This window comes from Brachyhypopomus gauderio, unplaced genomic scaffold (assembly GCF_052324685.1).
Source record: "Brachyhypopomus gauderio isolate BG-103 unplaced genomic scaffold, BGAUD_0.2 sc191, whole genome shotgun sequence".
NCBI classification, from domain to species: Eukaryota; Metazoa; Chordata; class Actinopteri; order Gymnotiformes; family Hypopomidae; genus Brachyhypopomus; species Brachyhypopomus gauderio.
Genome location: NW_027507012.1, coordinates 121,259 through 140,111, shown reverse-complemented (window position 1 = coordinate 140,111; position 18,853 = coordinate 121,259). Strand labels below are relative to the sequence as shown.

The 18,853-nt window shown below is 44.7% G+C and overlaps 26 non-coding genes across 26 annotated transcripts; all 26 read right to left on the bottom strand.

Annotated features, from left to right (window-relative positions):
• Positions 1 to 362: 362 nt before the first annotated feature.
• Positions 363 to 434, bottom strand: trnaa-ugc (transfer RNA alanine (anticodon UGC)). The gene has a single exon. It is a non-coding gene; the product is annotated as a tRNA-Ala (tRNA).
• A 508-nt stretch (positions 435 to 942) lies between these two features.
• trnat-cgu (transfer RNA threonine (anticodon CGU)) lies at positions 943 to 1,014 on the bottom strand. Its single transcript has one exon. It is a non-coding gene; the product is annotated as a tRNA-Thr (tRNA).
• A 1,296-nt stretch (positions 1,015 to 2,310) lies between these two features.
• On the bottom strand, positions 2,311 to 2,382 carry trnaa-ugc (transfer RNA alanine (anticodon UGC)). Its single transcript has one exon. It is a non-coding gene; the product is annotated as a tRNA-Ala (tRNA).
• Positions 2,383 to 2,890: 508 nt separating this feature from the next.
• Positions 2,891 to 2,962, bottom strand: trnat-cgu (transfer RNA threonine (anticodon CGU)). The gene has a single exon. It is a non-coding gene; the product is annotated as a tRNA-Thr (tRNA).
• An 871-nt stretch (positions 2,963 to 3,833) lies between these two features.
• Positions 3,834 to 3,905, bottom strand: trnaa-ugc (transfer RNA alanine (anticodon UGC)). The gene has a single exon. It is a non-coding gene; the product is annotated as a tRNA-Ala (tRNA).
• A 508-nt stretch (positions 3,906 to 4,413) lies between these two features.
• On the bottom strand, positions 4,414 to 4,485 carry trnat-cgu (transfer RNA threonine (anticodon CGU)). The gene has a single exon. It is a non-coding gene; the product is annotated as a tRNA-Thr (tRNA).
• Positions 4,486 to 4,769: 284 nt separating this feature from the next.
• On the bottom strand, positions 4,770 to 4,841 carry trnaa-ugc (transfer RNA alanine (anticodon UGC)). The gene has a single exon. It is a non-coding gene; the product is annotated as a tRNA-Ala (tRNA).
• A 508-nt stretch (positions 4,842 to 5,349) lies between these two features.
• On the bottom strand, positions 5,350 to 5,421 carry trnat-cgu (transfer RNA threonine (anticodon CGU)). The gene has a single exon. It is a non-coding gene; the product is annotated as a tRNA-Thr (tRNA).
• An 871-nt stretch (positions 5,422 to 6,292) lies between these two features.
• On the bottom strand, positions 6,293 to 6,364 carry trnaa-ugc (transfer RNA alanine (anticodon UGC)). Its single transcript has one exon. It is a non-coding gene; the product is annotated as a tRNA-Ala (tRNA).
• A 508-nt stretch (positions 6,365 to 6,872) lies between these two features.
• Positions 6,873 to 6,944, bottom strand: trnat-cgu (transfer RNA threonine (anticodon CGU)). Its single transcript has one exon. It is a non-coding gene; the product is annotated as a tRNA-Thr (tRNA).
• Positions 6,945 to 7,229: 285 nt separating this feature from the next.
• trnaa-ugc (transfer RNA alanine (anticodon UGC)) lies at positions 7,230 to 7,301 on the bottom strand. The gene has a single exon. It is a non-coding gene; the product is annotated as a tRNA-Ala (tRNA).
• A 508-nt stretch (positions 7,302 to 7,809) lies between these two features.
• On the bottom strand, positions 7,810 to 7,881 carry trnat-cgu (transfer RNA threonine (anticodon CGU)). The gene has a single exon. It is a non-coding gene; the product is annotated as a tRNA-Thr (tRNA).
• Positions 7,882 to 8,752: 871 nt separating this feature from the next.
• Positions 8,753 to 8,824, bottom strand: trnaa-ugc (transfer RNA alanine (anticodon UGC)). The gene has a single exon. It is a non-coding gene; the product is annotated as a tRNA-Ala (tRNA).
• Positions 8,825 to 9,332: 508 nt separating this feature from the next.
• trnat-cgu (transfer RNA threonine (anticodon CGU)) lies at positions 9,333 to 9,404 on the bottom strand. The gene has a single exon. It is a non-coding gene; the product is annotated as a tRNA-Thr (tRNA).
• A 284-nt stretch (positions 9,405 to 9,688) lies between these two features.
• On the bottom strand, positions 9,689 to 9,760 carry trnaa-ugc (transfer RNA alanine (anticodon UGC)). The gene has a single exon. It is a non-coding gene; the product is annotated as a tRNA-Ala (tRNA).
• A 508-nt stretch (positions 9,761 to 10,268) lies between these two features.
• trnat-cgu (transfer RNA threonine (anticodon CGU)) lies at positions 10,269 to 10,340 on the bottom strand. Its single transcript has one exon. It is a non-coding gene; the product is annotated as a tRNA-Thr (tRNA).
• An 871-nt stretch (positions 10,341 to 11,211) lies between these two features.
• Positions 11,212 to 11,283, bottom strand: trnaa-ugc (transfer RNA alanine (anticodon UGC)). Its single transcript has one exon. It is a non-coding gene; the product is annotated as a tRNA-Ala (tRNA).
• A 508-nt stretch (positions 11,284 to 11,791) lies between these two features.
• Positions 11,792 to 11,863, bottom strand: trnat-cgu (transfer RNA threonine (anticodon CGU)). Its single transcript has one exon. It is a non-coding gene; the product is annotated as a tRNA-Thr (tRNA).
• Positions 11,864 to 12,147: 284 nt separating this feature from the next.
• Positions 12,148 to 12,219, bottom strand: trnaa-ugc (transfer RNA alanine (anticodon UGC)). Its single transcript has one exon. It is a non-coding gene; the product is annotated as a tRNA-Ala (tRNA).
• Positions 12,220 to 12,718: 499 nt separating this feature from the next.
• On the bottom strand, positions 12,719 to 12,790 carry trnat-cgu (transfer RNA threonine (anticodon CGU)). The gene has a single exon. It is a non-coding gene; the product is annotated as a tRNA-Thr (tRNA).
• Positions 12,791 to 13,661: 871 nt separating this feature from the next.
• trnaa-ugc (transfer RNA alanine (anticodon UGC)) lies at positions 13,662 to 13,733 on the bottom strand. Its single transcript has one exon. It is a non-coding gene; the product is annotated as a tRNA-Ala (tRNA).
• A 1,289-nt stretch (positions 13,734 to 15,022) lies between these two features.
• Positions 15,023 to 15,094, bottom strand: trnat-cgu (transfer RNA threonine (anticodon CGU)). Its single transcript has one exon. It is a non-coding gene; the product is annotated as a tRNA-Thr (tRNA).
• An 871-nt stretch (positions 15,095 to 15,965) lies between these two features.
• Positions 15,966 to 16,037, bottom strand: trnaa-ugc (transfer RNA alanine (anticodon UGC)). The gene has a single exon. It is a non-coding gene; the product is annotated as a tRNA-Ala (tRNA).
• A 506-nt stretch (positions 16,038 to 16,543) lies between these two features.
• On the bottom strand, positions 16,544 to 16,615 carry trnat-cgu (transfer RNA threonine (anticodon CGU)). Its single transcript has one exon. It is a non-coding gene; the product is annotated as a tRNA-Thr (tRNA).
• An 871-nt stretch (positions 16,616 to 17,486) lies between these two features.
• On the bottom strand, positions 17,487 to 17,558 carry trnaa-ugc (transfer RNA alanine (anticodon UGC)). The gene has a single exon. It is a non-coding gene; the product is annotated as a tRNA-Ala (tRNA).
• Positions 17,559 to 18,064: 506 nt separating this feature from the next.
• trnat-cgu (transfer RNA threonine (anticodon CGU)) lies at positions 18,065 to 18,136 on the bottom strand. The gene has a single exon. It is a non-coding gene; the product is annotated as a tRNA-Thr (tRNA).
• Between the last annotated feature and the right edge of the window lie 717 nt (positions 18,137 to 18,853).

Here is an 18,853-nt window from a genome sequence, read left to right as displayed (position 1 = left end):
AGCAGTAACAGGACAAACCCATGAAGCAAGTTATACTTCAGCAGCAGCCATGCCAGAATGTCAAGTTTGCAAGGAACAAAAACAGAATTGAAAACTGACAAAGCACTTTAATGGTCCAATGGCTAACCGGTGATCTTCGGTTACGAAGGCATGTGTTAAAAGCAGCAGTGAACATGCTCAAAAACACGACACCATTGTGACCGATGTATAACCGAACGGAAACTGAGCATCGTCTATCAATAAGAGAAGCTGCAAGCAACACTATTAAGGCACGAAAAGGGTAAGAGAAATGCACAGCGTCTGAATGTCAGCTCAACCCGAAAGGTTAAAATATAGCCAACAATATCTATAGACAATGCTCATGGAGATGCAGGGGATTGAACCCTGGACCTCATACATGCAAAGCATGCGCTCTTCCACTGAGCTACATCCCCTTGACATGTGGAACTAATTGGTTGTAGAGCCAAAGAGAATGATTCCAAAGGTTTATCAACTAGTCTACAGTTGCCTAATGTATCACTACTCCCTGAAGGGGTGAGAAGGCCTGCCACACCATCAGGAATACTTGGCCCTATAACATAGACTTTGACATACAGCCTCTTAATCTGCAACCTACCTGGAAGCAATGGAGAAATTCTTACCTAGCAAAGCCCAGTTTTCGCTCCTGCAGACTCTATCACATGGAAACCTGATGGTAAACTCAGTAAAGATCATTGAAATACTCAAAATAAAGGTAGAGGTCACATTAGAAATGGATGTAGATGTTCCCGTTGTCTGCCATTTAAAAGGTAAGCACCTTTCCGCCAGGCCATTTCAGCTGCTTCTTTGAGAGTCAGATGAGTGCTTGATCACATACAGAGGTCTCTTGTACAAGGACAAAATTGGAAGCAGATATTTTAGTAGTGAATGGACATTATAGACCGTTCGGTCCACTTTCCTTAAAGGCACGAACGGGGATCGAACCCGTGATCTTCGGTTTACGAGACCGACGCCTTACCACTTGGCCACCATGCCATAGAAAAGAGAGAGTCCTTAAATTTGAACCACACACAAACTTATGAGGACATGTGGTAACTCCGACAGCGGAAATGTGAGGAAATGGCAGGAACATGCTCAAAATCACGACACCATTGTGACCTATGTATAACCGAACGGAAACTGAGCATCGTCTATCAATAAGAGAAGCTGCAAGCAACACTATTAACCCTGATGAGATCCAGGCGTGGTCTACATTCTTGGGGTCCAGCTGGGTGTGGGGGACCCATTGCAATTTTTGTTAAAATAATCAGCAGATTCAGCCCAATTGCAAGTAAAATAAACAATACATATGTTAAATTAGTTTGCTCTCTTATTTATTTATTAGTTACTTTTTTATTAAAATGTAACACAATAAGGAAATCAATCATAAATCATGCTGGCTGACAGGCTGGTCCTATGGCTAGCTGCTCACGGGCTGGTGCTAACGGAGCTGGCTGCTGCTCATCCTCCTTTTCATTATCAGTATCAGACTCTGATATTTCAGAAATGTGATCCTGAAATTTCCTCTTCTGAATCATCATCAAAATCCTCTGTCTCTTCCAATATCAGCTGGAAGGCAGTCTGAACTGAGAATCGCTTTGCCATCTTTTATAGCATTTTTAGCATTTTTAGCATCATGTCCCCATGATTGGGTGAAACACACACAAACACACACATACACACACACACACACACACACACACATACATACACACACATACAGGTCCAGAGAGGAGGGAGGGATAATGAGGGCTGAGAGAAAAGATGCTTCTTTCAGATCTCACCCCTTTGTCTCTATAGAGATTCTTCGTCCACTGTCTGACAATATGCAATCAACCCCTGATGTGACAACCATCAAAAGTGTTGATGGTTGCCCACCCTTGCATGCCAAACACCTCTGTCCTTTGTTTGTATATCCTTTAAAGTCATACAGACGACTATCAACTACCCAACCCAATGTTGATTGCCCACTTTGACTAGCCCAGGGCCCAGTGGACCCTGGACCCTGTATGTAATACAAATGTGAAGGGGGGGGTACGGGGGGGTGGTCATTGAAAATATTTTCTGACTTATGTTGCTCACGGAAAATGAGCCAAGGACCAATGAATCTCAGTTTGAAAAAAAAAAAATTGTAGAATTTTTTTAAGCTGATTTTTTCAAAATGGGTCCCACAGACCCTTGGACCATATAAGGGTTAAGGCACAAAAAGAGTGAGAGAAATGCACAGCGTCTGAATGTCAGCTCAACCCGAAAGGTTAAAATATAGCCAACCATATCTATAGATAATGCTCATGGAGATGCAGGGGATTGAACCCTGGACCTCATACATGCAAAGCATGCGCTCTTCCACTGAGCTACATCCCCTTGACGTGTGGAACTAATTGGTTGTAGAGCCAAAGAGAATGATTCCAAAGGTTTATCAACTAGTCTACAGTTGCCTAATGTATCACTACTCCCTGAAGGGGTGAGAAGGCCTGCCACACCATCAGGAATCCTTGGCCCTATAACATAGACTTTGACATACAGCCTCTTAATCTGCAAACTACCTGGAAGCAATGGAGAAATTCTTACCTAGCAAAGCCCAGTTTTCGCTCCTGCAGACTCTATCACATGGAAACCTGATGGTAAACTCAGTAAAGATCATTGAAATACTCAAAATAAAGGTAGAGGTCACATTAGAAATGGATGTAGATGTTCCCGTTGTCTGCCATTTAAAAGGTAAGCACCTTTCCGCCAGGCCATTTCAGCTGCTTCTTTGAGAGTCAGACGAGTGCTTGATCACATACAGAGGTCTCTTGTACAAGGACAAAATTGGAAGCAGATATTTTAGTAGTGAATGGACATTATAGACCGTTCGGTCCACTTTCCTTAAAGGCACGAACGGGGATCGAACCCGTGATCTTCGGTTTACGAGACCGACGCCTTACCACTTGGCCACCATGCCATAGAAAAGAGAGAGTCCTTAAATTTGAACCACACACAAACTTATGAGGACATGTGGTAACTCCGACAGCGGAAATGTGAGGAAATGGCAGGAACATGCTCAAAATCACAACACTGTTCTGACCCGTGAATTGATACCAATTCTACCGATTCTACACTGTCCATAGGCTGTAACCAAAATAGCATTGCATAGGCAGCTACCAAAAGGAGAACAGAAGAAGCAACCCATGTCTTGGTGACTGGAAGAAAGTTGCACAGTTGAGTCACAGCCGTTTGGGACTCACCCAGGAAAGAGCACTTTTTGGTTGTTGGGGCCTAACAGGAAGCAAGAGTACCTGAGTGTTAAACAATGGCATTCAGGAAACAAGCTATGCTTCATTGAGATGCTGGGGGTCGAAGCCAGTTCCTCACACAGGCGAAGCATGCGCTCTACCACTGAGCTACATCCCCACTTGTAAGGTTGTCTTCAGAATTCTGAAAGAGTCTAGCACAGCAAATACAGCCACCAGAAGCAGTAACAGGACAAACCCATGAAGCAAGTTATACTTCAGCAGCAGCCATGCCAGAATGTCAAGTTTGCAAGGAACAAAAACAGAATTGAAAACTGACAAAGCACTTTAATGGTCCAATGGCTAACCGGTGATCTTCGGTTACGAAGGCATGTGTTAAAAGCAGCAGTGAACATGCTCAAAAACACGACACCATTGTGACCGATGTATAACCGAACGGAAACTGAGCATCATCTATCAATAAGAGAAGCTGCAAGCAACACTATTAAGGCACGAAAAGGGTAAGAGAAATGCACAGCGTCTGAATGTCAGCTCAACCCGAAAGGTTAAAATATAGCCAACAATATCTATAGACAATGCTCATGGAGATGCAGGGGATTGAACCCTGGACCTCATACATGCAAAGCATGCGCTCTTCCACTGAGCTACATCCCCTTGACATGTGGAACTAATTGGTTGTAGAGCCAAAGAGAATGATTCCAAAGGTTTATCAACTAGTCTACAGTTGCCTAATGTATCACTACTCCCTGAAGGGGTGAGAAGGCCTGCCACACCATCAGGAATACTTGGCCCTATAACATAGACTTTGACATACAGCCTCTTAATCTGCAACCTACCTGGAAGCAATGGAGAAATTCTTACCTAGCAAAGCCCAGTTTTCGCTCCTGCAGACTCTATCACATGGAAACCTGATGGTAAACTCAGTAAAGATCATTGAAATACTCAAAATAAAGGTAGAGGTCACATTAGAAATGGATGTAGATGTTCCCGTTGTCTGCCATTTAAAAGGTAAGCACCTTTCCGCCAGGCCATTTCAGCTGCTTCTTTGAGAGTCAGACGAGTGCTTGATCACATACAGAGGTCTCTTGTACAAGGACAAAATTGGAAGCAGATATTTTAGTAGTGAATGGACATTATAGACCGTTCGGTCCACTTTCCTTAAAGGCACGAACGGGGATCGAACCCGTGATCTTCGGTTTACGAGACCGACGCCTTACCACTTGGCCACCATGCCATAGAAAAGAGAGAGTCCTTAAATTTGAACCACACACAAACTTATGAGGACATGTGGTAACTCCGACAGCGGAAATGTGAGGAAATGGCAGGAACATGCTCAAAATCACGACACCATTGTGACCTATGTATAACCGAACGGAAACTGAGCATCGTCTATCAATAAGAGAAGCTGCAAGCAACACTATTAAGGCACAAAAAGAGTGAGAGAAATGCACAGCGTCTGAATGTCAGCTCAACCCGAAAGGTTAAAATATAGCCAACCATATCTATAGATAATGCTCATGGAGATGCAGGGGATTGAACCCTGGACCTCATACATGCAAAGCATGCGCACTTCCACTGAGCTACATCCCCTTGACGTGTGGAACTAATTGGTTGTAGAGCCAAAGAGAATGATTCCAAAGGTTTATCAACTAGTCTACAGTTGCCTAATGTATCACTACTCCCTGAAGGGGTGAGAAGGCCTGCCACACCATCAGGAATCCTTGGCCCTATAACATAGACTTTGACATACAGCCTCTTAATCTGCAAACTACCTGGAAGCAATGGAGAAATTCTTACCTAGCAAAGCCCAGTTTTCGCTCCTGCAGACTCTATCACATGGAAACCTGATGGTAAACTCAGTAAAGATCATTGAAATACTCAAAACAAAGGTAGAGGTCACATTAGAAATGGAGGTAGATGTTCCCGTTGTCTGCCATTTAAAAGGTAAGCACCTTTCCGCCAGGACATTTCAGCTGCTTCTTTGAGAGTCAGACGAGTGCTTGATAACATACAGAGGTCTCTTGTACAAGGACAAAATTGGAAGCAGATATTTTGGTAGTGAACGGACATTATAGACCGTTCGGTCCACTTTCCTTAAAGGCACGAACGGGGATCTAACCCGTGATCTTCGGTTTACGAGACCGACGCCTTACCACTTGGCCACCATGCCATAGAAAAGAGTGAGTGCTTAAATTTGAACCACACACAAACCTATGAGGGCATGTGGTAACTCCGACAGCGGAAGTGTGTGGAAATGGCTGGAACATGCTCAAAATCACAACACTGTTCTGACCCGTGAATTGATACCAATTCTACCGATTCTACACTGTCCATAGGCTGTAACCAAAATAGCATTGCATAGGCAGCTACCAAAAGGAGAACAGAAGAAGCAACCCATGTCTTGGTGACTGGAAGAAAGTTGCACAGTTGAGTCACAGCCGTTTGGGACTCACCCAGGAAAGAGCACTTTTTGGTTGTTGGGGCCTAACAGGAAGCAAGAGTACCTGAGTGTTAAACAATGGCATTCAGGAAACAAGCTATGCTTCATTGAGATGCTGGGGGTCGAAGCCAGTTCCTCACACAGGCGAAGCATGCGCTCTACCACTGAGCTACATCCCCACTTGTAAGGTTGTCTTCAGAATTCTGAAAGAGTCTAGCACAGCAAATACAGCCACCAGAAGCAGTAACAGGACAAACCCATGAAGCAAGTTATACTTCAGCAGCAGCCATGCCAGAATGTCAAGTTTGCAAGGAACAAAAACAGAATTGAAAACTGACAAAGCACTTTAATGGTCCAATGGCTAACCGGTGATCTTCGGTTACGAAGGCATGTGTTAAAAGCAGCAGTGAACATGCTCAAAAACACGACACCATTGTGACCGATGTATAACCGAACGGAAACTGAGCATCGTCTATCAATAAGAGAAGCTGCAAGCAACACTATTAAGGCACGAAAAGGGTAAGAGAAATGCACAGCGTCTGAATGTCAGCTCAACCCGAAAGGTTAAAATATAGCCAACAATATCTATAGACAATGCTCATGGAGATGCAGGGGATTGAACCCTGGACCTCATACATGCAAAGCATGCGCTCTTCCACTGAGCTACATCCCCTTGACATGTGGAACTAATTGGTTGTAGAGCCAAAGAGAATGATTCCAAAGGTTTATCAACTAGTCTACAGTTGCCTAATGTATCACTACTCCCTGAAGGGGTGAGAAGGCCTGCCACACCATCAGGAATACTTGGCCCTATAACATAGACTTTGACATACAGCCTCTTAATCTGCAACCTACCTGGAAGCAATGGAGAAATTCTTACCTAGCAAAGCCCAGTTTTCGCTCCTGCAGACTCTATCACATGGAAACCTGATGGTAAACTCAGTAAAGATCATTGAAATACTCAAAATAAAGGTAGAGGTCACATTAGAAATGGATGTAGATGTTCCCGTTGTCTGCCATTTAAAAGGTAAGCACCTTTCCGCCAGGCCATTTCAGCTGCTTCTTTGAGAGTCAGATGAGTGCTTGATCACATACAGAGGTCTCTTGTACAAGGACAAAATTGGAAGCAGATATTTTAGTAGTGAATGGACATTATAGACCGTTCGGTCCACTTTCCTTAAAGGCACGAACGGGGATCGAACCCGTGATCTTCGGTTTACGAGACCGACGCCTTACCACTTGGCCACCATGCCATAGAAAAGAGAGAGTCCTTAAATTTGAACCACACACAAACTTATGAGGACATGTGGTAACTCCGACAGCGGAAATGTGAGGAAATGGCAGGAACATGCTCAAAATCACGACACCATTGTGACCTATGTATAACCGAACGGAAACTGAGCATCGTCTATCAATAAGAGAAGCTGCAAGCAACACTATTTAAGGCACAAAAAGAGTGAGAGAAATGCACAGCGTCTGAATGTCAGCTCAACCCGAAAGGTTAAAATATAGCCAACCATATCTATAGATAATGCTCATGGAGATGCAGGGGATTGAACCCTGGACCTCATACATGCAAAGCATGCGCTCTTCCACTGAGCTACATCCCCTTGACGTGTGGAACTAATTGGTTGTAGAGCCAAAGAGAATGATTCCAAAGGTTTATCAACTAGTCTACAGTTGCCTAATGTATCACTACTCCCTGAAGGGGTGAGAAGGCCTGCCACACCATCAGGAATCCTTGGCCCTATAACATAGACTTTGACATACAGCCTCTTAATCTGCAAACTACCTGGAAGCAATGGAGAAATTCTTACCTAGCAAAGCCCAGTTTTCGCTCCTGCAGACTCTATCACATGGAAACCTGATGGTAAACTCAGTAAAGATCATTGAAATACTCAAAACAAAGGTAGAGGTCACATTAGAAATGGAGGTAGATGTTCCCGTTGTCTGCCATTTAAAAGGTAAGCACCTTTCCGCCAGGACATTTCAGCTGCTTCTTTGAGAGTCAGACGAGTGCTTGATAACATACAGAGGTCTCTTGTACAAGGACAAAATTGGAAGCAGATATTTTGGTAGTGAACGGACATTATAGACCGTTCGGTCCACTTTCCTTAAAGGCACGAACGGGGATCTAACCCGTGATCTTCGGTTTACGAGACCGACGCCTTACCACTTGGCCACCATGCCATAGAAAAGAGTGAGTGCTTAAATTTGAACCACACACAAACCTATGAGGGCATGTGGTAACTCCGACAGCGGAAGTGTGTGGAAATGGCTGGAACATGCTCAAAATCACAACACTGTTCTGACCCGTGAATTGATACCAATTCTACCGATTCTACACTGTCCATAGGCTGTAACCAAAATAGCATTGCATAGGCAGCTACCAAAAGGAGAACAGAAGAAGCAACCCATGTCTTGGTGACTGGAAGAAAGTTGCACAGTTGAGTCACAGCCGTTTGGGACTCACCCAGGAAAGAGCACTTTTTGGTTGTTGGGGCCTAACAGGAAGCAAGAGTACCTGAGTGTTAAACAATGGCATTCAGGAAACAAGCTATGCTTCATTGAGATGCTGGGGGTCGAAGCCAGTTCCTCACACAGGCGAAGCATGCGCTCTACCACTGAGCTACATCCCCACTTGTAAGGTTGTCTTCAGAATTCTGAAAGAGTCTAGCACAGCAAATACAGCCACCAGAAGCAGTAACAGGACAAACCCATGAAGCAAGTTATACTTCAGCAGCAGCCATGCCAGAATGTCAAGTTTGCAAGGAACAAAAACAGAATTGAAAACTGACAAAGCACTTTAATGGTCCAATGGCTAACCGGTGATCTTCGGTTACGAAGGCATGTGTTAAAAGCAGCAGTGAACATGCTCAAAAACACGACACCATTGTGACCGATGTATAACCGAACGGAAACTGAGCATCGTCTATCAATAAGAGAAGCTGCAAGCAACACTATTAAGGCACGAAAAGGGTAAGAGAAATGCACAGCGTCTGAATGTCAGCTCAACCCGAAAGGTTAAAATATAGCCAACAATATCTATAGACAATGCTCATGGAGATGCAGGGGATTGAACCCTGGACCTCATACATGCAAAGCATGCGCTCTTCCACTGAGCTACATCCCCTTGACATGTGGAACTAATTGGTTGTAGAGCCAAAGAGAATGATTCCAAAGGTTTATCAACTAGTCTACAGTTGCCTAATGTATCACTACTCCCTGAAGGGGTGAGAAGGCCTGCCACACCATCAGGAATACTTGGCCCTATAACATAGACTTTGACATACAGCCTCTTAATCTGCAACCTACCTGGAAGCAATGGAGAAATTCTTACCTAGCAAAGCCCAGTTTTCGCTCCTGCAGACTCTATCACATGGAAACCTGATGGTAAACTCAGTAAAGATCATTGAAATACTCAAAATAAAGGTAGAGGTCACATTAGAAATGGATGTAGATGTTCCCGTTGTCTGCCATTTAAAAGGTAAGCACCTTTCCGCCAGGCCATTTCAGCTGCTTCTTTGAGAGTCAGATGAGTGCTTGATCACATACAGAGGTCTCTTGTACAAGGACAAAATTGGAAGCAGATATTTTAGTAGTGAATGGACATTATAGACCGTTCGGTCCACTTTCCTTAAAGGCACGAACGGGGATCGAACCCGTGATCTTCGGTTTACGAGACCGACGCCTTACCACTTGGCCACCATGCCATAGAAAAGAGAGAGTCCTTAAATTTGAACCACACACAAACTTATGAGGACATGTGGTAACTCCGACAGCGGAAATGTGAGGAAATGGCAGGAACATGCTCAAAATCACGACACCATTGTGACCTATGTATAACCGAACGGAAACTGAGCATCGTCTATCAATAAGAGAAGCTGCAAGCAACACTATTAAGGCACAAAAAGAGTGAGAGAAATGCACAGCGTCTGAATGTCAGCTCAACCCGAAAGGTTAAAATATAGCCAACCATATCTATAGATAATGCTCATGGAGATGCAGGGGATTGAACCCTGGACCTCATACATGCAAAGCATGCGCTCTTCCACTGAGCTACATCCCCTTGACGTGTGGAACTAATTGGTTGTAGAGCCAAAGAGAATGATTCCAAAGGTTTATCAACTAGTCTACAGTTGCCTAATGTATCACTACTCCCTGAAGGGGTGAGAAGGCCTGCCACACCATCAGGAATCCTTGGCCCTATAACATAGACTTTGACATACAGCCTCTTAATCTGCAAACTACCTGGAAGCAATGGAGAAATTCTTACCTAGCAAAGCCCAGTTTTCGCTCCTGCAGACTCTATCACATGGAAACCTGATGGTAAACTCAGTAAAGATCATTGAAATACTCAAAACAAAGGTAGAGGTCACATTAGAAATGGAGGTAGATGTTCCTGTTGTCTGCCATTTAAAAGGTAAGCACCTTTCCGCCAGGACATTTCAGCTGCTTCTTTGAGAGTCAGACGAGTGCTTGATAACATACAGAGGTCTCTTGTACAAGGACAAAATTGGAAGCAGATATTTTGGTAGTGAACGGACATTATAGACCGTTCGGTCCACTTTCCTTAAAGGCACGAACGGGGATCTAACCCGTGATCTTCGGTTTACGAGACCGACGCCTTACCACTTGGCCACCATGCCATAGAAAAGAGTGAGTGCTTAAATTTGAACCACACACAAACCTATGAGGGCATGTGGTAACTCAGACAGCGGAAGTGTGTGGAAATGGCTGGAACATGCTCAAAATCACAACACTGTTCTGACCCGTGAATTGATACCAATTCTACCGATTCTACACTGTCCATAGGCTGTAACCAAAATAGCATTGCATAGGCAGCTACCAAAAGGAGAACAGAAGAAGCAACCCATGTCTTGGTGACTGGAAGAAAGTTGCACAGTTGAGTCACAGCCGTTTGGGACTCACCCAGGAAAGAGCACTTTTTGGTTGTTGGGGCCTAACAGGAAGCAAGAGTACCTGAGTGTTAAACAATGGCATTCAGGAAACAAGCTATGCTTCATTGAGATGCTGGGGGTCGAAGCCAGTTCCTCACACAGGCGAAGCATGCGCTCTACCACTGAGCTACATCCCCACTTGTAAGGTTGTCTTCAGAATTCTGAAAGAGTCTAGCACAGCAAATACAGCCACCAGAAGCAGTAACAGGACAAACCCATGAAGCAAGTTATACTTCAGCAGCAGCCATGCCAGAATGTCAAGTTTGCAAGGAACAAAAACAGAATTGAAAACTGACAAAGCACTTTAATGGTCCAATGGCTAACCGGTGATCTTCGGTTACGAAGGCATGTGTTAAAAGCAGCAGTGAACATGCTCAAAAACACGACACCATTGTGACCGATGTATAACCGAACGGAAACTGAGCATCGTCTATCAATAAGAGAAGCTGCAAGCAACACTATTAAGGCACGAAAAGGGTAAGAGAAATGCACAGCGTCTGAATGTCAGCTCAACCCGAAAGGTTAAAATATAGCCAACAATATCTATAGACAATGCTCATGGAGATGGAGGGGATTGAACCCTGGACCTCATACATGCAAAGCATGCGCTCTTCCACTGAGCTACATCCCCTTGACATGTGGAACTAATTGGTTGTAGAGCCAAAGAGAATGATTCCAAAGGTTTATCAACTAGTCTACAGTTGCCTAATGTATCACTACTCCCTGAAGGGGTGAGAAGGCCTGCCACACCATCAGGAATCCTTGGCCCTATAACATAGACTTTGACATACAGCCTCTTAATCTGCAAACTACCTGGAAGCAATGGAGAAATTCTTACCTAGCAAAGCCCAGTTTTCGCTCCTGCAGACTCTATCACATGGAAACCTGATGGTAAACTCAGTAAAGATCATTGAAATACTCAAAACAAAGGTAGAGGTGACATTAGAAATGGATGTAGATGTTCCCGTTGTCTGCCATTTAAAAGGTAAGCACCTTTCCGCCAGGCCATTTCAGCTGCTTCTTTGAGAGTCAGACGAGTGCTTGATCACATACAGAGGTCTCTTGTACAAGGACAAAATTGGAAGCAGATATTTTAGTAGTGAATGGACATTATAGACCGTTCGGTCCACTTTCCTTAAAGGCACGAACGGGGATCGAACCCGTGATCTTCAGTTTACGAGACCGACGCCTTACCACTTGGCCACCATGCCATAGAAAAGAGAGAGTCCTTAAATTTGAACCACACACAAACTTATGAGGACATGTGGTAACTCCGACAGCGGAAATGTGAGGAAATGGCAGGAACATGCTCAAAATCACGACACCATTGTGACCTATGTATAACCGAACGGAAACTGAGCATCGTCTATCAATAAGAGAAGCTGCAAGCAACACTATTAAGGCACAAAAAGAGTGAGAGAAATGCACAGCGTCTGAATGTCAGCTCAACCCGAAAGGTTAAAATATAGCCAACCATATCTACAGATAATGCTCATGGAGATGCAGGGGATTGAACCCTGGACCTCATACATGCAAAGCATGCGCTCTTCCACTGAGCTACATCCCCTTGACGTGTGGAACTAATTGGTTGTAGAGCCAAAGAGAATGATTCCAAAGGTTTATCAACTAGTCTACAGTTGCCTAATGTATCACTACTCCCTGAAGGGGTGAGAAGGCCTGCCACACCATCAGGAATCCTTGGCCCTATAACATAGACTTTGACATACAGCCTCTTAATCTGCAAACTACCTGGAAGCAATGGAGAAATTCTTACCTAGCAAAGCCCAGTTTTCGCTCCTGCAGACTCTATCACATGGAAACCTGATGGTAAACTCAGTAAAGATCATTGAAATACTCAAAACAAAGGTAGAGGTCACATTAGAAATGGATGTAGATGTTCCCGTTGTCTGCCATTTAAAAGGTAAGCACCTTTCCACCAGGCCATTTCAGCTGCTTCTTTGAGAGTCAGACGAGTGCTTGATCACATACAGAGGTCTCTTGTACAAGGACAAAATTGGAAGCAGATATTTTGGTAGTGAATGGACATTTCGGTCCACTTTCCTTAAAGGCACGAACGGGGATCGAACCCATGATCTTCGGTTTACGAGACCGACGCCTTACCACTTGGCCACCATGCCGTAGAAAAGAGAGAGTGCTTAAATTTGAACCACACACAAACCGATGAGGGCATGTGGTAACTCCGACAGCGGAAGTGTGTGGAAATGGCTGGAACATGCTCAAAATCACAACACTGTTCTGACCCGTGAATTGATACCAATTCTACCGATTCTACACTGTCCATAGGCTGTAACCAAAATAGCATTGCATAGGCAGCTACCAAAAGGAGAACAGAAGAAGCAACCCATGTCTTGGTGACTGGAAGAAAGTTGCACAGTTGAGTCACAGCCGTTTGGGACTCACCCAGGAAAGAGCACTTTTTGGTTGTTGGGGCCTAACAGGAAGCAAGAGTACCTGAGTGTTAAACAATGGCATTCAGGAAACAAGCTATGCTTCATTGAGATGCTGGGGGTCGAAGCCAGTTCCTCACACAGGCGAAGCATGGGCTCTACCACTGAGCTACATCCCCACTTGTAAGGTTGTCTTCAGAATTCTGAAAGAGTCTAGCACAGCAAATACGGCCACCAGAAGCAGTAACAGGACGAACCCATGAAGCAAGTTATACTTCAGCAGCAGCCATGCCAGAATGTCAAGTTTGCAAGGAACAAAAACAGAATTGAAAACTGACAAAGCACTTTAATGGTCCAATGGCTAACCGGTGATCTTCGGTTACGAAGGCGTGTGTTAAAAGCAGCAGTGAACATGCTCAAAAACACGACACCATTGTGACCGATGTATAACTGAACGGAAACTGAGCATCGTCTATCAATAAGAGAAGCTGCAAGCAACACTATTAAGGCACAAAAAGAGTGAGAGAAATGCACAGCGTCTGAATGTCAGCTCAACCCGAAAGGTTAAAATATAGCCAACCATATCTATAGATAATGCTCATGGAGATGCAGGGGATTGAACCCTGGACCTCATACATGCAAAGCATGCGCTCTTCCACTGAGCTACATCCCCTTGACGTGTGGAACTAATTGGTTGTAGAGCCAAAGAGAATGATTCCAAAGGTTTATCAACTAGTCCAGTTGCCTAATGTATCACTACTCCCTGAAGGGGTGAGAAGGCCTGCCACACCATCAGGAATCCTTGGCCCTATAACAGGCGTACTCAACTAAATTTGTCTGCGGTCCAGTTTTGGCAGATACCTGTGACCTGAGGTCCGGTGCGGCGGGGGTGGCGAACGTAAGTTGTTGAGCGGCGGCGGGGGGGGTGGGGGGGGGGGGTGTTGAAAAGTGCTGGAATTTAGGTTAAAGTACTTTAAAATGCTTGAAATTGTAACTACTTGGTTTCACAACAAATATCTGTCTGACTGAATAGTTCTCTTGTATTAAGTTAACAAATAGGCCTACGAGCCTCTTGTAATTCCAGGACGAAACATGAGAGAACGCGAAGACGTGAAGATTGGGCGTTTTTTTTTTTACTTAATTATGTTTAACATGCTGGGAAATATTGAAATGAACCTTGAAAGTGGCGTACAAGTGCTTGAATTCCACCTTATAAAGGTGTATGAACCCTGAAAAAGTGACTTTGTTCATTGCGCTGAAGCGCGGCGCGAAGTTACAAAATTCGAGAGGTGCACGACCTCTCGAACCGACAGCGCACGAGACACTCACGCACACGCGGAGCCACAGCGATTACGTCATTTTCGCCACGCAGACCCTCGCGCCGCTCGCGAAGCGTCAACCAGGCAGGCTTGTTGTTGAGCGGGGTGGCGAACGTAACACTCGTGACGGAGTGTTTTTTCAATAGCCCTGAAATAAATGCTACGGTTTTGTTTTAGTCCGTATCCAGTTAATCAGGAATGAGATTGGGTCCGGACAGGACTGCGTTCGGGTCCGGATCCGGACCGCGGTCCGCCAGTTGAGTACCCCTGCCCTATAACATAGACTTTGACATACAGCCTCTTAATCTGCAAACTACCTGGAAGCAATGGAGAAATTCTTACCTAGCAAAGCCCAGTTTTCGCTCCTGCAGACTCTATCACATGGAAACCTGATGGTAAACTCAGTAAAGATCATTGAAATACTCAAAACAAAGGTAGAGGTCACATTAGAAATGGATGTAGATGTTCCCGTTGTCTGCCATTTAAAAGGTAAGCACCTTTCCACCAGGCCATTTCAGCTGCTTCTTTGAGAGTCAGACGAGTGCTTGATCACATACAGAGGTCTCTTGTACAAGGACAAAATTGGAAGCAGATATTTTGGTAGTGAATGGACATTATAGACCCTTCGGTCCACTTTCCTTAAAGGCACGAACGGGGATCGAACCCATGATCTTTGGTTTACGAGACCAACGCCTTACCACTTGGCCACCATGCCGTAGAAAAGAGAGAGTGCTTAAATTTGAACCACACACAAACCTATGAGGGCATGTGGTAACTCCGACAGCGGAAGTGTGTGGAAATGGCTGGAACATGCTCAAAATCACAACACTGTTCTGACCCGTGAATTGATACCAATTCTACCGATTCTACACTGTCCATAGGCTGTAACCAAAATAGCATTGCATAGGCAGCTACCAAAAGGAGAACAGAAGAAGCAACCCATGTCTTGGTGACTGGAAGAAAGTTGCACAGTTGAGTCACAGCCGTTTGGGACTCACCCAGGAAAGAGCACTTTTTGGTTGTTGGGGCCTAACAGGAAGCAAGAGTACCTGAGTGTTAAACAATGGCATTCAGGAAACAAGCTATGCTTCATTGAGATGCTGGGGGTCGAAGCCAGTTCCTCACACAGGCGAAGCATGGGCTCTACCACTGAGCTACATCCCCACTTGTAAGGTTGTCTTTAGAATTCTGAAAGAGTCTAGCACAGCAAATACGGCCACCAGAAGCAGTAACAGGACGAACCCATGAAGCAAGTTATACTTCAGCAGCAGCCATGCCAGAATGTCAAGTTTGCAAGGAACAAAAACAGAATTGAAAACTGACAAAGCACTTTAATGGTCCAATGGCTAACCGGTGATCTTCGGTTACGAAGGCATGTGTTAAAAGCAGCAGTGAACATGCTCAAAAACACGACACCATTGTGACCGATGTATAACCGAACGGAAACTGAGCATCGTCTATCAATAAGAGAAGCTGCAAGCAACACTATTAAGGCACAAAAAGAGTGAGAGAAATGCACAGCGTCTGAATGTCAGCTCAACCCGAAAGGTTAAAATATAGCCAACCATATCTATAGATAATGCTCATGGAGATGCAGGGGATTGAACCCTGGACCTCATACATGCAAAGCATGCGCTCTTCCACTGAGCTACATTCCCTTGACGTGTGGAACTAATTGGTTGTAGAGCCAAAGAGAATGATTCCAAAGGTTTATCAACTAGTCCAGTTGCCTAATGTATCACTACTCCCTGAAGGGGTGAGAAGGCCTGCCACACCATCAGGAATCCTTGGCCCTATAACATAGACTTTGACATACAGCCTCTTAATCTGCAAACTACCTGGAAGCAATGGAGAAATTCTTACCTAGCAAAGCCCAGTTTTCGCTCCTGCAGGCTCTATCACATGGAAACCTGATGGTAAACTCAGTAAAGATCATTGAAATACTCAAAACAAAGGTAGAGGTCACATTAGAAATGGATGTAGATGTTCCCGTTGTCTGCCATTTAAAAGGTAAGCACCTTTCCACCAGGCCATTTCAGCTGCTTCTTTGAGAGTCAGACGAGTGCTTGATCACATACAGAGGTCTCTTGTACAAGGACAAAATTGGAAGCAGATATTTTGGTAGTGAATGGACATTATAGACCCTTCGGTCCACTTTCCTTAAAGGCACGAACGGGGATCGAACCCATGATCTTCGGTTTACGAGACCAACGCCTTACCACTTGGCCACCATGCCGTAGAAAAGAGAGAGTGCTTAAATTTGAACCACACACAAACCTATGAGGGCATGTGGTAACTCCGACAGCGGAAGTGTGTGGAAATGGCTGGAACATGCTCAAAATCACAACACTGTTCTGACCCGTGAATTGATACCAATTCTACCGATTCTACACTGTCCATAGGCTGTAACCAAAATAGCATTGCATAGGCAGCTACCAAAAGGAGAACAGAAGAAGCAACCCATGTCTTGGTGACTGGAAGAAAGTTGCACAGTTGAGTCACAGCCGTTTGGGACTCACCCAGGAAAGAGCACTTTTTGGTTGTTGGGGCCTAACAGGAAGCAAGAGTACCTGAGTGTTAAACAATGGCATTCAGGAAACAAGCTATGCTTCATTGAGATGCTGGGGGTCGAAGCCAGTTCCTCACACAGGCGAAGCATGGGCTCTACCACTGAGCTACATCCCCACTTGTAAGGTTGTCTTTAGAATTCTGAAAGAGTCTAGCACAGCAAATACGGCCACCAGAAGCAGTAACAGGACGAACCCATGAAGCAAGTTATACTTCAGCAGCAGCCATGCCAGAATGTCAAGTTTGCAAGGAACAAAAACAGAATTGAAAACTGACAAAGCACTTTAATGGTCCAATGGCTAACCGGTGATCTTCGGTTACGAAGGCATGTGTTAAAAGCAGCAGTGAACATGCTCAAAAACACGACACCATTGTGACCGATGTATAACCGAACGGAAACTGAGCATCGTCTATCAATAAGAGAAGCTGCAAGCAACACTATTAAGGCACAAAAAGAGTGAGAGAAATGCACAGCGTCTGAATGTCAGCTCAACCCGAAAGGTTAAAATATAGCCAACCATATCTATAGATAATGCTCATGGAGATGCAGGGGATTGAACCCTGGACCTCATACATGCAAAGCATGCGCTCTTCCACTGAGCTACATTCCCTTGACGTGTGGAACTAATTGGTTGTAGAGCCAAAGAGAATGATTCCAAAGGTTTATCAACTAGTCCAGTTGCCTAATGTATCACTACTCCCTGAAGGGGTGAGAAGGCCTGCCACACCATCAGGAATCCTTGGCCCTATAACATAGACTTTGACATACAGCCTCTTAATCTGCAAACTACCTGGAAGCAATGGAGAAATTCTTACCTAGCAAAGCCCAGTTTTCGCTCCTGCAGACTCTATCACATGGAAACCTGATGGTAAACTCAGTAAAGATCATTGAAATACTCAAAACAAAGGTAGAGGTCACATTAGAAATGGATGTAGATGTTCCCGTTGTCTGCCATTTAAAAGGTAAGCACCTTTCCACCAGGCCATTTCAGCTGCTTCTTTGAGAGTCAGACGAGTGCTTGATCACATACAGAGGTCTCTTGTACAAGGACATAATTGGAAGCAGATATTTTGGTAGTGAATGGACATTATAGACCCTTCGGTCCACTTTCCTTAAAGGCACGAACGGGGATCGAACCCATGATCTTCGGTTTACGAGACCGACGCCTTACCACTTGGCCACCATGCCGTAGAAAAGAGAGAGTGCTTAAATTTGAACCACACACAAACCGATGAGGGCATGTGGTAACTCCGACAGCGGAAGTGTGTGGAAATGGCTGGAACATGCTCAAAATCACAACACTGTTCTGACCCGTGAATTGATACCAATTCTACCGATTCTACACTGTCCATAGGCTGTAACCAAAATAGCATTGCATAGGCAGCTACCAAAAGGAGAACAGAAGAAGCAACCCATGTCTTGGTGACTGGAAGAAAGTTGCACAGTTGAGTCACAGCCGTTTGGGACTCACCCAGGAAAGAGCACTTTTTGGTTGTTGGGGCCTAACAGGAAGCAAGAGTACCTGAGTGTTAAACAATGGCATTCAGGAAACAAGCTATGCTTCATTGAGATGCTGGGGGTCGAAGCCAGTTCCTCACACAGGCGAAGCATGGGCTCTACCACTGAGCTACATCCCCACTTGTAAGGTTGTCTTCAGAATTCTGAAAGAGTCTAGCACAGCAAATACGGCCACCAGAAGCAGTAACAGGACGAACCCATGAAGCAAGTTATACTTCAGCAGCAGCCATGCCAGAATGTCAAGTTTGCAAGGAACAAAAACAGAATTGAAAACTGACAAAGCACTTTAATGGTCCAATGGCTAACCGGTGATCTTCGGTTACGAAGGCGTGTGTTAAAAGCAGCAGTGAACATGCTCAAAAACACGACACCATTGTGACCGATGTA